We start from the raw sequence: 12,470 nt of genomic DNA on the forward strand, positions 1-12,470 counted from the left end.
AATAAACTAAACCTGTTCTTGGAATAGCGATGAGATTAAGCATTTTGATTGCTGTTTTAGTAACCCTTCTTCAAAAACCATCAAATAAAACATAAGTTTATATCTAAAAAATAGAGAATATAGATATTAGACTATATAATTTAGGGCAGAAAATATGAATAGTTTTAATATTTTGATATTTTTGACTTAACATATACCACCAACTTCTACCAAATATTGTGTAGTGAAAAGGTCACTGAATAGGGGTTTACATGATGTGACTTCTAACCTCCAAATCTAATTCATGACCTTGGAAAGTGGATGCAAACTTTTAAGCCTCAGGTTCTAAAAATTCATAATGAGAAGGTGATTTTGGTCCCTTTCAAGTCTGTGAATGGAGATGCTTTTCTTCTAAATAGCTTCTGAATGTTTTTCCTTTATTTCCATGAAATAAACCTTTATGGTTATAGAAAATGTGCTTAATTAAAGTTATTTTCTCTTGGAGATATATCTGAAACATGTATCCTGGTAAGAATTACATCAAGATTATGCTTTTTTGCTATGATGCTGAATAATGGTTCAGACTTTGAGAAGTTCTGTCTTAGTTCATGAAAGCATACTGGGTTATAGAAATCATTATTGAACTCTCTTTCAGCCACAGACTCAGTCTATTCTTAGGGTTTGAGCAACATAACTTGCATTTTTGTATAGATCTAAGTAGATCTTAAATAGACTCTCACTTGATGGATAATAGATGATAAATGATAGATGATAGATAACAGATGAACAGATATAGAGAAACAGCTGGATGATTATCATAGTTAATATAGTATCATATACAGAGTAATGGTTACTTGAAGGTGAGAAGATGCTCAAATGCCTATATTGATCAACATACTACATAATATATTCATGAAAAAACTTTTATAATTGCAGGGTGAATAGCCACTTACTGATATAAATGGCACAGCTTGGGCTCCATAGACCAGGGAACTCCTGAGGAATGACAGGCAGCAAACCAGGCCCAGAGCAATGAGGATCTAAGAAAAATAAAAGAAGCAGATTTACTGTCCTGATGGACAATATTAAAGGTATGACAGTCAAAACTCTAACGTAAACTTTGTAGAACTGAGCTGTGTTACATCCTGTCTCAGCAACACTTCGTCATCATATGAAGCCTAACATATGAAGTCTAACATTAAAAAAAAAATTAAAATCCATTAAAATATTTATTGAAATTTCTGGAATTGCGACATGGGATTCCATGTCATGATACATATAACTTCTGTACGACAACTTCTCTAGATATGCTACTTCTCAGTCTTACATGGCATCACATGGCTTCTGTCCTTGACATTTGGTCTTTGTGCTCCTTCTTTATCCTTAAACTATGCTACCTGCATTGGCCTCTTTCCCTTCTTCTGTGTTTATTTTTATAGGTCTCCTTTTGCCCTTTGATGTAAATTAGTCTAGACTTTCTGATATGCTTCTAATTCTCCTCTTGACTCATAACTCAAATTACTATAACAAAGAGAAGTGTAAATCCTTTCATACTAATAATAGCTTTTGGCATTATTACACTAACAAGTACATGGGTGTGAGATAAAAATCAGGAACCCAGCATAAGCACATGTCAATAACCTAGAGGTCCAATGGGAGGGGAAGTTGGAAGAACTATTGACTGCATATGTTACATAGATAGTCTGGATGTACTAGTCTGTGCAAATATGCACAATTATCTGAAGTGAGCTCCAAGTTCAGACAAACTGGAGACCTGAAAATTGTGTAAAGGTAGAACTTGCAGGCCATCAGTTCTAGTGATTCCATGGTGGGACATGGGGATGGACAGTGAATGCTGCAGTCAACAATCTAGGGTGAAGATTCCACTAAAAATAATTAAGGATGCAGGGAGGAGAATATGAAAACAAAGTGGCTTCAATATGTTGTCACATTACCTATAACCCTGATCTCTTTCTGGCACTTATCCATCAATTTTAGAAGTTGTGTTCTCATAGGACTTAAAAATGGCCAAGGCTAGTCTCAAATTTATTTGATGATGATTGTGGCCATTTTGGTGGCAGTGGAGCAAAAAGATCTAACAGTTATAACTAATAATTAATAATAGTTATAACTAATAATTATATAACATTTACCTATTTATCTACCATATATATGATTAAATTAAAATGTATTAAATTATTGGTATTCAAATATTTTTGATGTACTAAAGAGACAAATTCCTGTAATTAAAAATGATAGATATACACAGTTAGTATTCACCAAAACGCTCCTATGATCTTTTCTGCAATTCATTCATACATGTTGGAACACAGAAGAAGTGGGTAGATGGATATACTTCCATGGCATTCCCGTGAGAGCTTCCCACATTAATTCTGTATGTTAGCTGTGACTGTTGGTTGCAAATTCCTGGAAGGTTCTGATCTGGGCAGCAGCAGGAAGTCCCTAACTATATGGCACATATCTACAATGGTAGATTTGAAGCCTGAGTGAACTCTCCCCCAACTTCAGTTCCTCCAGTCATCCTACTGGATTTATGAAGATTAACAACATTAAATTGTCTTGTACTTTGAATATGTAAAGAGGCTTCTGTTGTCCAACAGTATACAGACTGATAAGCAGAACAACTGAAATCACCCTTGACTGAGGTTTTTCTATAATTTAGGCAATAACAATCAATGATAAAAAAGATGGTAAAAGTATTCCTTCTCTCCAGAAGTTATTAGAAAAGAGAGTCAAGCATATTTAAAAATAACTAAAACAATATGTAAAATTATTGAGCAGGAGCCAAACACAATTTTAAGTTTTATGCATATGTTCACCTATATAATGCTTAAAACAATCTGTAACATATTGTTAAGGCCATTTTAAGGAAAAGGAAATTGGGATATGGAGATTTTGAGGAGTTTGTTCAAGGTTGCACAGCTCATCAATGATGGAGTCATGATTCCAACTCAGGGCAACAGATTCTGGGGCCAGCAGTTAGTGTCACAGCATCACTTCAAAGACAGAATACAAAGTGCCATAGAAATGCAGATATAAGTGGGATAAGTTCTCTTAAGTAAGCTGGAAAAAATGAATCAAAGATAGTAGCTCTAGAGATATTTGTGTTGGCTTTATTTAAAGAGAAGTGAGGGTGAGGACGATCATCTTAGGCAGTGAGCATGTACATTTAAAGTTGTATAAACATAAAAATATAATATGTGATATTTAGAAGATGTTGAGAGGCCAAAGTAGCCTAGAATACTGACTCCTTGGGGAGAATGAAAAGGCTGGGATTGTAAAATGGGGACCACTGTGAATCGCTTTGAATAGTCTCATGCAAAATAAATTTATCATTTTTTAAAAAACTTTAACTTACCTTTTAAAAAAATCACTCAACAAAATTAAATCATTCGTGTGTGTTTGATTGCAAATGAGGTAAAATGAGGGCATCACATTCTAGACAAGATGTTCAGTGGCATCCCCCCAGCATTGGACAGTGAATGTCAATTCATAGTTCAAGGTGGCGGGACTAGCAGATCTTCTGGGTCCTTCTAGGTGTGTGAACCATGACCTGTGACAATCTCTTTCCTGAGTTTTAGGGACTTTTTGAACAAACACAGTTTGTGTGTAGCACAAGATGAGGCAAAAAAATAGTCAATGATAAGTTCTAAGAGGGGAGAGTTGGCAGGTTGTAAATTCTATGCAGGGTAACTTGCTAAGGGATGATTTCCAGCACAGGGCTGTGGCATCGAGGGAAAGTCACCAAGAACATTTATGTAGAGCGAATACCCTCAGAATGTGCCTTTGGTAATCTGTTGTGGCATAGAAAAATGTTAGATCCTATATTTATGTATTTAATCTAAAACTCTGGCATGCATTTCTTTATATTATGCAAAAATGTATCCCTAGGTTTAGTAGTTTAGCTGTTCCTTTTTTGACTTGAAAAAAAAGAGTGTCCTTTTTTGACACTCTTTAAATGTGTTAGAATCTACAGGTTTCCCTTTTATCCACTTCTTTTCCTAAAAACCTATATGATGATCATTATCATAGTCCCTTGAGGATATGGAATTTTCCTTAAATGTCTTTAGTCCTATACTATCAAGCCTACTTACCTGCAACAAATGGGCCACATATATTATGCTAATGAAAATACCAGATTTGGTAAGTGGGACCAGTTAGTTGTAGACAAGAGTAAAGTTATTAATATTATTATTTAGAAGCATTAGTCACACAAATTTATAAAGTGTTATTAGAGTTCATTCATATCAGTCAAATTAATTTTATGCACTTTTCAGCCATTACAAAAAGGCATCTTCAATTTCTGTCCTATTTCTAAGCTTTAAAATTAGCATGCATTTTTCATATGTTTTAGTATAAATAAAGACTCTAAATTGTTGCGAAAACACTGAGGTCATAGGGAGATGATGATCTCAAGGGTACTAAAAAGAAGTAGGCAATTCTGTTAAACATTTTTTTTTTCTGTCTTCTATGACCTGCTAATTACTTAACACAAAAAGAATGATACACTAACTGAATACATTAGCTGATAAGCAAAAAAAAAATGTGATTGCTAAAAGGGATAGATATAATTCCTCTGTTATTTTTTGGTCTTTTTAAGTTTTAACTCATTATCCAATTTCAGGTATTTCTCATTTTAGTGAATGAGAGTATTTAGGATAGCAGAACTTCGGTCTTGAGTGATAAGAATTTAAGACTATATTCAGATTTTCCTACTAGAATTGATTTCCATTTAAATATATATATATATATATATATATATATATATATATATATATATATAAATTATTGTTATTAGTTTTTAGGCTACATAAGTCAAAAATAATGCTATTTCAAATATATTTATCAATATAAAATATTTAATAAATAACCAAAATATATTGTTGCAAATACTTACAGATATTTAAAGAATAGCTAAATAGTGTGAGGTGCATCCAGACGATGGAATTATTCAGCACTAAAAAACTAGCAAGCTATGAAATGGTTACATGCCATATGATTCCAACTATATGACATTCTGGAAAAGGCAAAACTTATGGAAAACCATAAGTTTTCAGGGGTTGAGGAGTGGGAAAAAAGATGAATAAATGAAGCAGAGAGGATTTTTAGGGCAGTGGAAATACCCTGTATGATACCACAGTGATGGATGTATGTCATTTTACATTTTTCCAAACCCATGCAATGTAAAACACTAAGAGTGAACCCTAAGGCATAGGAAGAACTATTTTATGAAAGTTGTTTAAGGCAATAGAAATAAAAAATGTATAAGGATTAATGTAATACATAAAAATCTTATTCACAGGTTATAAGATTCTGATGTAAAGAATTAAAAAAAATACATACGCTATTAAAATAAGTTAATGTATTCAGCAAAATCTCAGGCTACGATGTCAATATACAAAAGCAGTTATGGCTCTATATATGAGCAAAAAAAAGTTAATAGAAGTAGATATTTTAAAATATTTAAATTATTTAATTTAAAATGGTATCAAGTAAGTCAAATACATATTATAAATCTAAGAAAGCATGTGCAAGGCCTCTACAAATAAACCTGCAAAATGTTATTGATAGAAAAATGTGAAGTGATATGCTCTATTTATGATTTGACAACCTGATAATGTAAAGATGTCAATTTGTCTCATAATATTCTGTATATTTACAGTCTTTTTCTTAAGTTTATTTATTTTTGAGAGAGAGAGAGAGAGAGAGAGAGAGACCATGAGTGGGGGAGGGTAGAGAGAGAGGAGGCTCTCCCAAGGAGGCTCCAGGAGAGAGAGAGACCATGAGTGGGGGAGGGTAGAGAGAGAAGAGGCGCTCCCAAGGAGGCTCCAGGCTCTGAGCTGTCAGCACAGAGCCCGACGTGGGAAGCCCTGTGAACCATGAGATCGTGATTTGACCCAAAGTCAGATGTTTACCTGATGGAGCCACTTAGGCGCCCCTTAACTACAGTCTTAATCAGGTTCCAATAAGATTTTGTGTGTAAGGAGTGTGTGTGTGTGTGTGTGTGTGTGTGTGTGTGTGTATTAATACGAAGGTCTACACATAACCAATCTGATCTTGAAAAGGAACAGAGTGGAAAGACTTATTTTTATAGCTATCAAAAGTTATTTTAGAGCTCTTTTGCCTGCAGTCTTATCTCAAAATGGCACCTCACTGAGGCATTCACATAGAAAATGTGTTGCTTTGTGTAACTCAAATTTACATTTGTGACAGAACTTTGATGCTCTGGGCTATTAGAGGGTTAAACGACTTTTTCTAGTTTAACCTAGATGATTATGTCCATTCAAATAGCTCTCTAAAATATAACTGTAGTTTCCTTTAGGAAATAAAATTAGTTTGTGCCTAATTTTTTCATCAATTTTGAAACTACCTTCACCTTAACTTTCTCAGCTTTATAAATAAATGCAAATTTAATATACCTGGCATTTAGTTATTAATATAGAGATTAAAATAGTTCAGTATTGGCATAGAGATGGAAAAATAGACTAATAAAATATAGAAAAACTAACGCATATATGGGCAGTTTATTTACAACAAAATTGTATTGCACAGAAAAAGAAAATAATATTTTCAATAAAATCATCCTGGATTAATTGGATATACCCATTAAAAATATCTTGACCCCTACTTTACCCTCTATTAACATGGAGATTTCTAGTCATAAAAAGATAACATTGAGTATGATGCTAAGTAATATACTAAGCAATAATATTTGTAACTTGACAAAGTGCGAGTTTTCAGAACATTTAAAAGACTCCTACAAATCAATAAGAATGGTGGAGAAATCAACAAACTACCAGTCAAACAAATCGTCAACCCAATAATAAAATGGACGAAAGATAGAGACAACTTCCAAGGAAAATATCCAAACAACCAAATGATATGAAATCATGCCTAACCTCCTTGTTAAGCAGGGGAAATGCAAATTAAATACTTTGAGACACCACAAAACAACCACAAGAATGGTTTAAATTAAAGAGGCTGACAATATCATTTGTTGGCAGGAATGTGCAGAAATAATCAACTCGAAAATATTCCTGGTGGGAGCACAAATTGAAAAACTGCTAGGAAAAGTAGTTCAGCTGGTATCTACGAATGTTGGACATTTCTTATCATTTGATGCAGCAATTTGTACAGTTTATACACAACAGAAGTGTGTACATATGTGCAGCAAGACATGTTTGCAAAATTATTAATAGTAGAATTATTTTAATAGCCCCAAGCTGGCAGCAGGATTTGAATGGATAAACTGGGGTAGTTTCATCCAATAAGTACTATACGGTAATGAAAATGAATTAACTGTCTATTCACAACAGCATACATAAAATGACAAATATTTTTGAGTCAAATCAAATTGGCCATAAACAAATTGATTGCAACATTTTATTTATATAAATTTATAAAAAAAGACTAATATGAAATCAGAATAAGGGAACCTTTTGGGTGTAGACTAGGCTAATCATTAGGAGGGGGAAGCAGGGGATGTGCTAGGATGTCATTGGTCTCTCTCTCTCTCTCTCTCTCTCACTCTCTCTCTCTCTTTCTCTTACCTTTATTGAGTTACACACTTCATCAAGCTGTATACATTTTCTATTTGTAAACATTTTCCTATGCGTAATATTTTTTTTTAAACTTAGGTCAAATACATTTGAAAATTACTTTCGGTAAGTTTGCTAAAATTCAATATGTTCTAGAGTTTTGTAAACCATTAATATACTAATTTGCATTTCCGCTCTAAAAATGTAGTGCATTATGTACCATTTCTCAAGGTTACTTCTAGAAAATACATATTGGGAAATATTCATTTGCGTGCAAAATTATTTAATATGGCATATCAAGGGTTTTCTGATCTCATTTTTACTAACTTCCTCAAGCTCTATTTTCTCCGTTATTCTCTATTCTGTTTGTTATTCTCTATTTGTAAACCACACGCAATTACATGCTCCTTTCAAATAAACCCAGCTATTTCTTTCCTCCATACGTTACCATAGAAATGATTCCTCTGTCTGAAATATTTTTCTATCTGTAACATAGGTAAGCCCTAAGTAATTGCAAGGCTCAAATTGGTATCTCCTTCAGAAAGACTATCATAATTCACCTAGTCTGTGTTAAATGTTCTCCTTTTGCTTTCAGAGTCGCCTGAACTTACTCTATCATAGCACTTATGATATTGATTTGAAAACTAGAATATGAACACCATGAAAATATCTCATTTTTCTTTGTATTTGAGGCGTCTCTCACAGTTTGCACACAATCGACATCTAACTAGTGAATTTATTGCATTTTTGAAATCAAAGGCATTTTAACCTTTCTCAGAATTTGTGAAGTAGGAAAACAGAGGTCCATCCAAGGTGCTGTGACTTTTCCCTTAGGCCCACATGGAACTAGAAAGTCTGAGAGCTAGTCAAAAGCCAGATATTCAGGCACCAACTCACCACACGTTTATTTTCACCATTTTTGTAGAAAGCAACACAGTGGATTTGATCGTATGGAGACATTCACTTTATTTCTACACTGATGCAGCATTTCTTTGGAAATGGTAGAAAATATCTCCAGCTGCAGATTTCCTTACAGATAAGGAATTACAAATTTTCTATGAGTCTGTGTTTTTGTTGAGTTGCTCGGTCAGCGGCACATGGATGATTGCGAAGTAGGCTTAGGTAAAGCAGCACGCCAATGAGCGATCAGATGGCTCGTTTTCTGCTCTGTATTTGGGATGCTTTCAGGCTTATTTTGAGGATTAATTGATTGAATACGTGTGAGGCGCTTAGAACAGTGCCTGACATGTAATAAAGGCTGGGAAAATGTTAACTATTATCATCAGTTTCTTTCTCGCGCAGTTAGAAAGTTGTGTTTTCTATTATGAAAACTTTGAGGGAGCATAAAAACACGCAGCGTATGTCTATGCAAGTGGATGTTATATTGAAATGAAGAATGGTTAGGTAATAAATTGAGCTTCAACACTAAAAAATCTTCAATGAAGAGTGAACAATGAGGGGCGCCTGGGGAGCTCGGTCAGTTAAAGATCTAACTTCGTCTCAGGTCACGGTCTCCTGGTTGGTGAGTTCGAGCCCCACGTTGGGCTCTGTGCTGACAGCTCAGAGCCTGGAGCCTGCTTCGGATTCTGTGTCTCCCTCTCTCTCTAACCCTCCCCTGATTTCCCTCTCTCTTTCAATGATAAATAATAAACATTGAAATTTTTTTTTTTTAAATATGAACAGTGAACCTTAAATTAACACCGGTCTCTTATTGCGGTTGTACTCATGTGTGCGAGTGTATGTGTGCCTGGCAAACCAGAATGGATACAACTTAGCCTGCAAGGACCGCCCCCCCCCCAACTTCCTCTTAACCTTCTCTGCTAATGATTGTAATGAAACGTTGATCCAATGCACAGGTGTCATTGATTGCTGGTCAATAGAAGTATGAATAATAAACCATACAGTCCTAAGATTGAAATGGCCCTATTTTAAAATGAAAGATTAAAAAGCGCCCGTTCTCGGAAAACGTAAATAGGTAGCTTTCACCACAGCCTCAGGGTCATCCTAAAGAGTGCAGAATAGTTGGGAAATATTATACGCCTGCAAACAGTTTTCTACAAAAACATAGGGAGTCTGATATTATCTGATATTATTTTAGGAACTCTTAAAAGGGGGCTTTCTATTTTTCTGTCCTCATCCATAGACCCTTTTAACATAGCATACATTAAGAATCTTTAATTCAGAAAAATTGAACAGGACAAACCATAGCAACAAACATCCTCCTTAAACATAATATTGGGGCTTTATCTTCGAAAGACAACTAGCTCATTTTAATTCAGTTTCCAGTTTTCAGTGAAAAGATATTTACTCTACCAAAGAAAATGGATAGGTTTAATGACACATGGATATGTATTATGGATTAGATAAAATATGTTTTTATTAAAAATAGTCTCAGATGATCTATATTCATTAGTACCTTCCTATTACATAAAAAATTATGGTTTAAGCAATCTGTTTGTTTTATACCATGCACTGCAATTAATTATCAATGTATTTTTTTTTCAGTAGTTAATTTATGTTTCTCTTATTGATTGAATTCATTATATGATTATATGATTCACTTTTGGAGCTGAAAGGTGTTCTATAATTTTATTCATTGCTAAATGTTATTTTATAATATAGGTGTATTAGTTTCCTATGGCTGCTGCAACACAGTACTGAAAATTAAGAGGCTTAAAATTACAGAAATATATTACTTTGCAGTACTGAAGGCTAGAGGAGTCAGCAATCTATAGGGCAGAACCATGATTCCTCTGAGAATCTGGGTAGAATTTTATTTGCTTCCTTCTGGCTTCTGGCAGTCATGGGCAGTCCTGAACATTTCTTGGTTTACAGTTGTTTTTGTCTTCGAAGGGAATTCTCCCTGTGTGTCTTTTCATGGCTTCTCATGTCTGTCTCTGTATCCAAACTTTTCCTTTTTTGCAGGGACACCAGTTACATTGGATTAGGGCTCACACTAATGAACTTATTTTCACTTGATTAGCGCTGTATAAAACCACTTTCAAAATAATATCACATTTTGAGGTACCGGGGGTTAGGACTTCAACCTATCTTTTCTGGGGAGACACAATTCAGCTCATAACAATCAGAGTCAATGTCATTTGAAGATGCATGTAGACATTGATAGAGTTGTTCCCTTTTAAAAGAAATCGGGGTGATAAACATTTATAGAGTAAAACCTTGATATGTGAGCATAATTTGTTCTGGAAACATGCTTGTAATCCAAAGCACTTGTGTATCAAAGCGAATTTCCACATAAGAAATAATGGAAACTCAGATGATTCATTCCACAACCCAAAAATATTCATGTAAAAATGGTTACAGTACTGAAATATAATCAAAATAAGAAAGCAAATACAAAATATAAAGAAAAATAAACGAACCTACACTTACCTTTGAAAACCTTTGTGGCTAATGAGGGAGACAAGAGAGAGAAGGGTTATTGTGTAGGACAACTTTCACTATTACTAATGGAATCTCTGTTATCTATTGGCTCAATGGAATCTTGGTCTGCATGGGGGCCATTGTATATGCTCACACAGATGTTGACTACAGTATTAATAAACTCTTGTCATATACTGTATCCAATGTAACTGGCAATACGGCAGCAGAGGAAAGGGTGTATATCTGCAGGCAACCTGACCTAGAATGAAGCAGAGCATTCCTAAGCTTACTTTTGTATGGAAAGGCAAAAGAAATGTCCATAGGTGCTTTGAATATGATAAACGATACACTCTAGTGCCGGTTTTGGGCATCTTCCAATGTTCTGAAAAATCACTGATTTCTGCCATACACCACAGCCTACATACACACTGAGCATCTGCGCATGGGAGATGATCATGCACAGCCCCACAGTGAGAGAGCAGAACTATTGGCTCAGTTGTGATCATGTGACATTTGGCGGCACGTACTATTCGTGTTGCAAGACATCACTCATTTATCAAGTTAAAATTTATTAGAAATGTTGCTCTTCTTGCAGAACACACAGAGAACAAGTTACTCACAATCCAAGCTTTTACTGTACATATGTCAAATATAGTTCTTCTAGATTCTAATCGGGCGGTAACAAATCCCAAATTTAAGAAAGTTTTCATGTTCTCTCATGCATTTTTTTTGTAACTGTTAGGAAGAAAAGCAAAACCTACTCTCACCCATGTAATATAATTCCTCTCCGGACTCAGGGGCATGAATAAGCTTGCTAGGTTTTCTTGAATATGCGTGTTAAATGACACCAAAATGCACATATGTCGTGACAAGGTTATAATTCAATTTGCAAAAGATTATCCAAATTTTGGTTGAACTTCAGTGTTTTTGGTATAGTAATGCAAGTGTTTTATTCTTTGAGATTTGTATGATTTTACCCCAAAATATTTATATTTTATTATTTTTGTTGTAAAAAGGACTGTACTATACAGTATATTACAATTTGTAATATAATCTCACTTAATCTGTTGGCTTAAATTTTCATGCATTTCTGTCAAAAGTCATTTGTACACAAGCATCTATTCCCAAGCTTTAGCATAGAAAATGAGTGTTAGGAGATATTGAATGAAGTTTTTCAGGACAATAGTTCTGTTGAGGTTTACAATAACGTTAAATTAAAAGCATTTGCATTGATTTGTTGGTATTGCCTACAAAATAATTCAGCTTCACTGTACTTCACAGAAACAGATGGGGCTATCTACAACTTGGGAGCTACCTTATAAAAACATGCTGTTCCTTCAGCAAGACTAAGAGAGGATCAGATGAGTGCAAATTTATTAGTCTTAAAAGAAAACACCTATCATAAAATTCTACCAATGTTTCTTAGAGGTATTTATGCAAATATGTATTGATTTCCCAGAATATGATTGATCGGAGGGTTTCTGAGAAGGCCTAACAGTTTCTAGCTGACATTAAATTCAATGGAAATAAAAAATAGGATTTTGCCAC

The 12,470-nt window shown here is 34.4% G+C and overlaps 1 long non-coding RNA gene across 1 annotated transcript in view; it reads right to left on the bottom strand.

The window, feature by feature from the left end:
- Positions 1-910: 910 nt before the first annotated feature.
- Positions 911-12,470, bottom strand: part of LOC131514965 (uncharacterized) — a 305,085-nt gene continuing 293,525 nt past the window's right edge. The window contains exon 4 of the long non-coding RNA XR_009263365.1: positions 911-1,019. This is a non-coding gene — a long non-coding RNA (uncharacterized LOC131514965). The remainder of the gene's footprint in view (positions 1,020-12,470) is intronic.

Source organism: Neofelis nebulosa, chromosome 6 (assembly GCF_028018385.1).
Source record: "Neofelis nebulosa isolate mNeoNeb1 chromosome 6, mNeoNeb1.pri, whole genome shotgun sequence".
Classification (NCBI taxonomy): domain Eukaryota; kingdom Metazoa; phylum Chordata; class Mammalia; order Carnivora; family Felidae; genus Neofelis; species Neofelis nebulosa.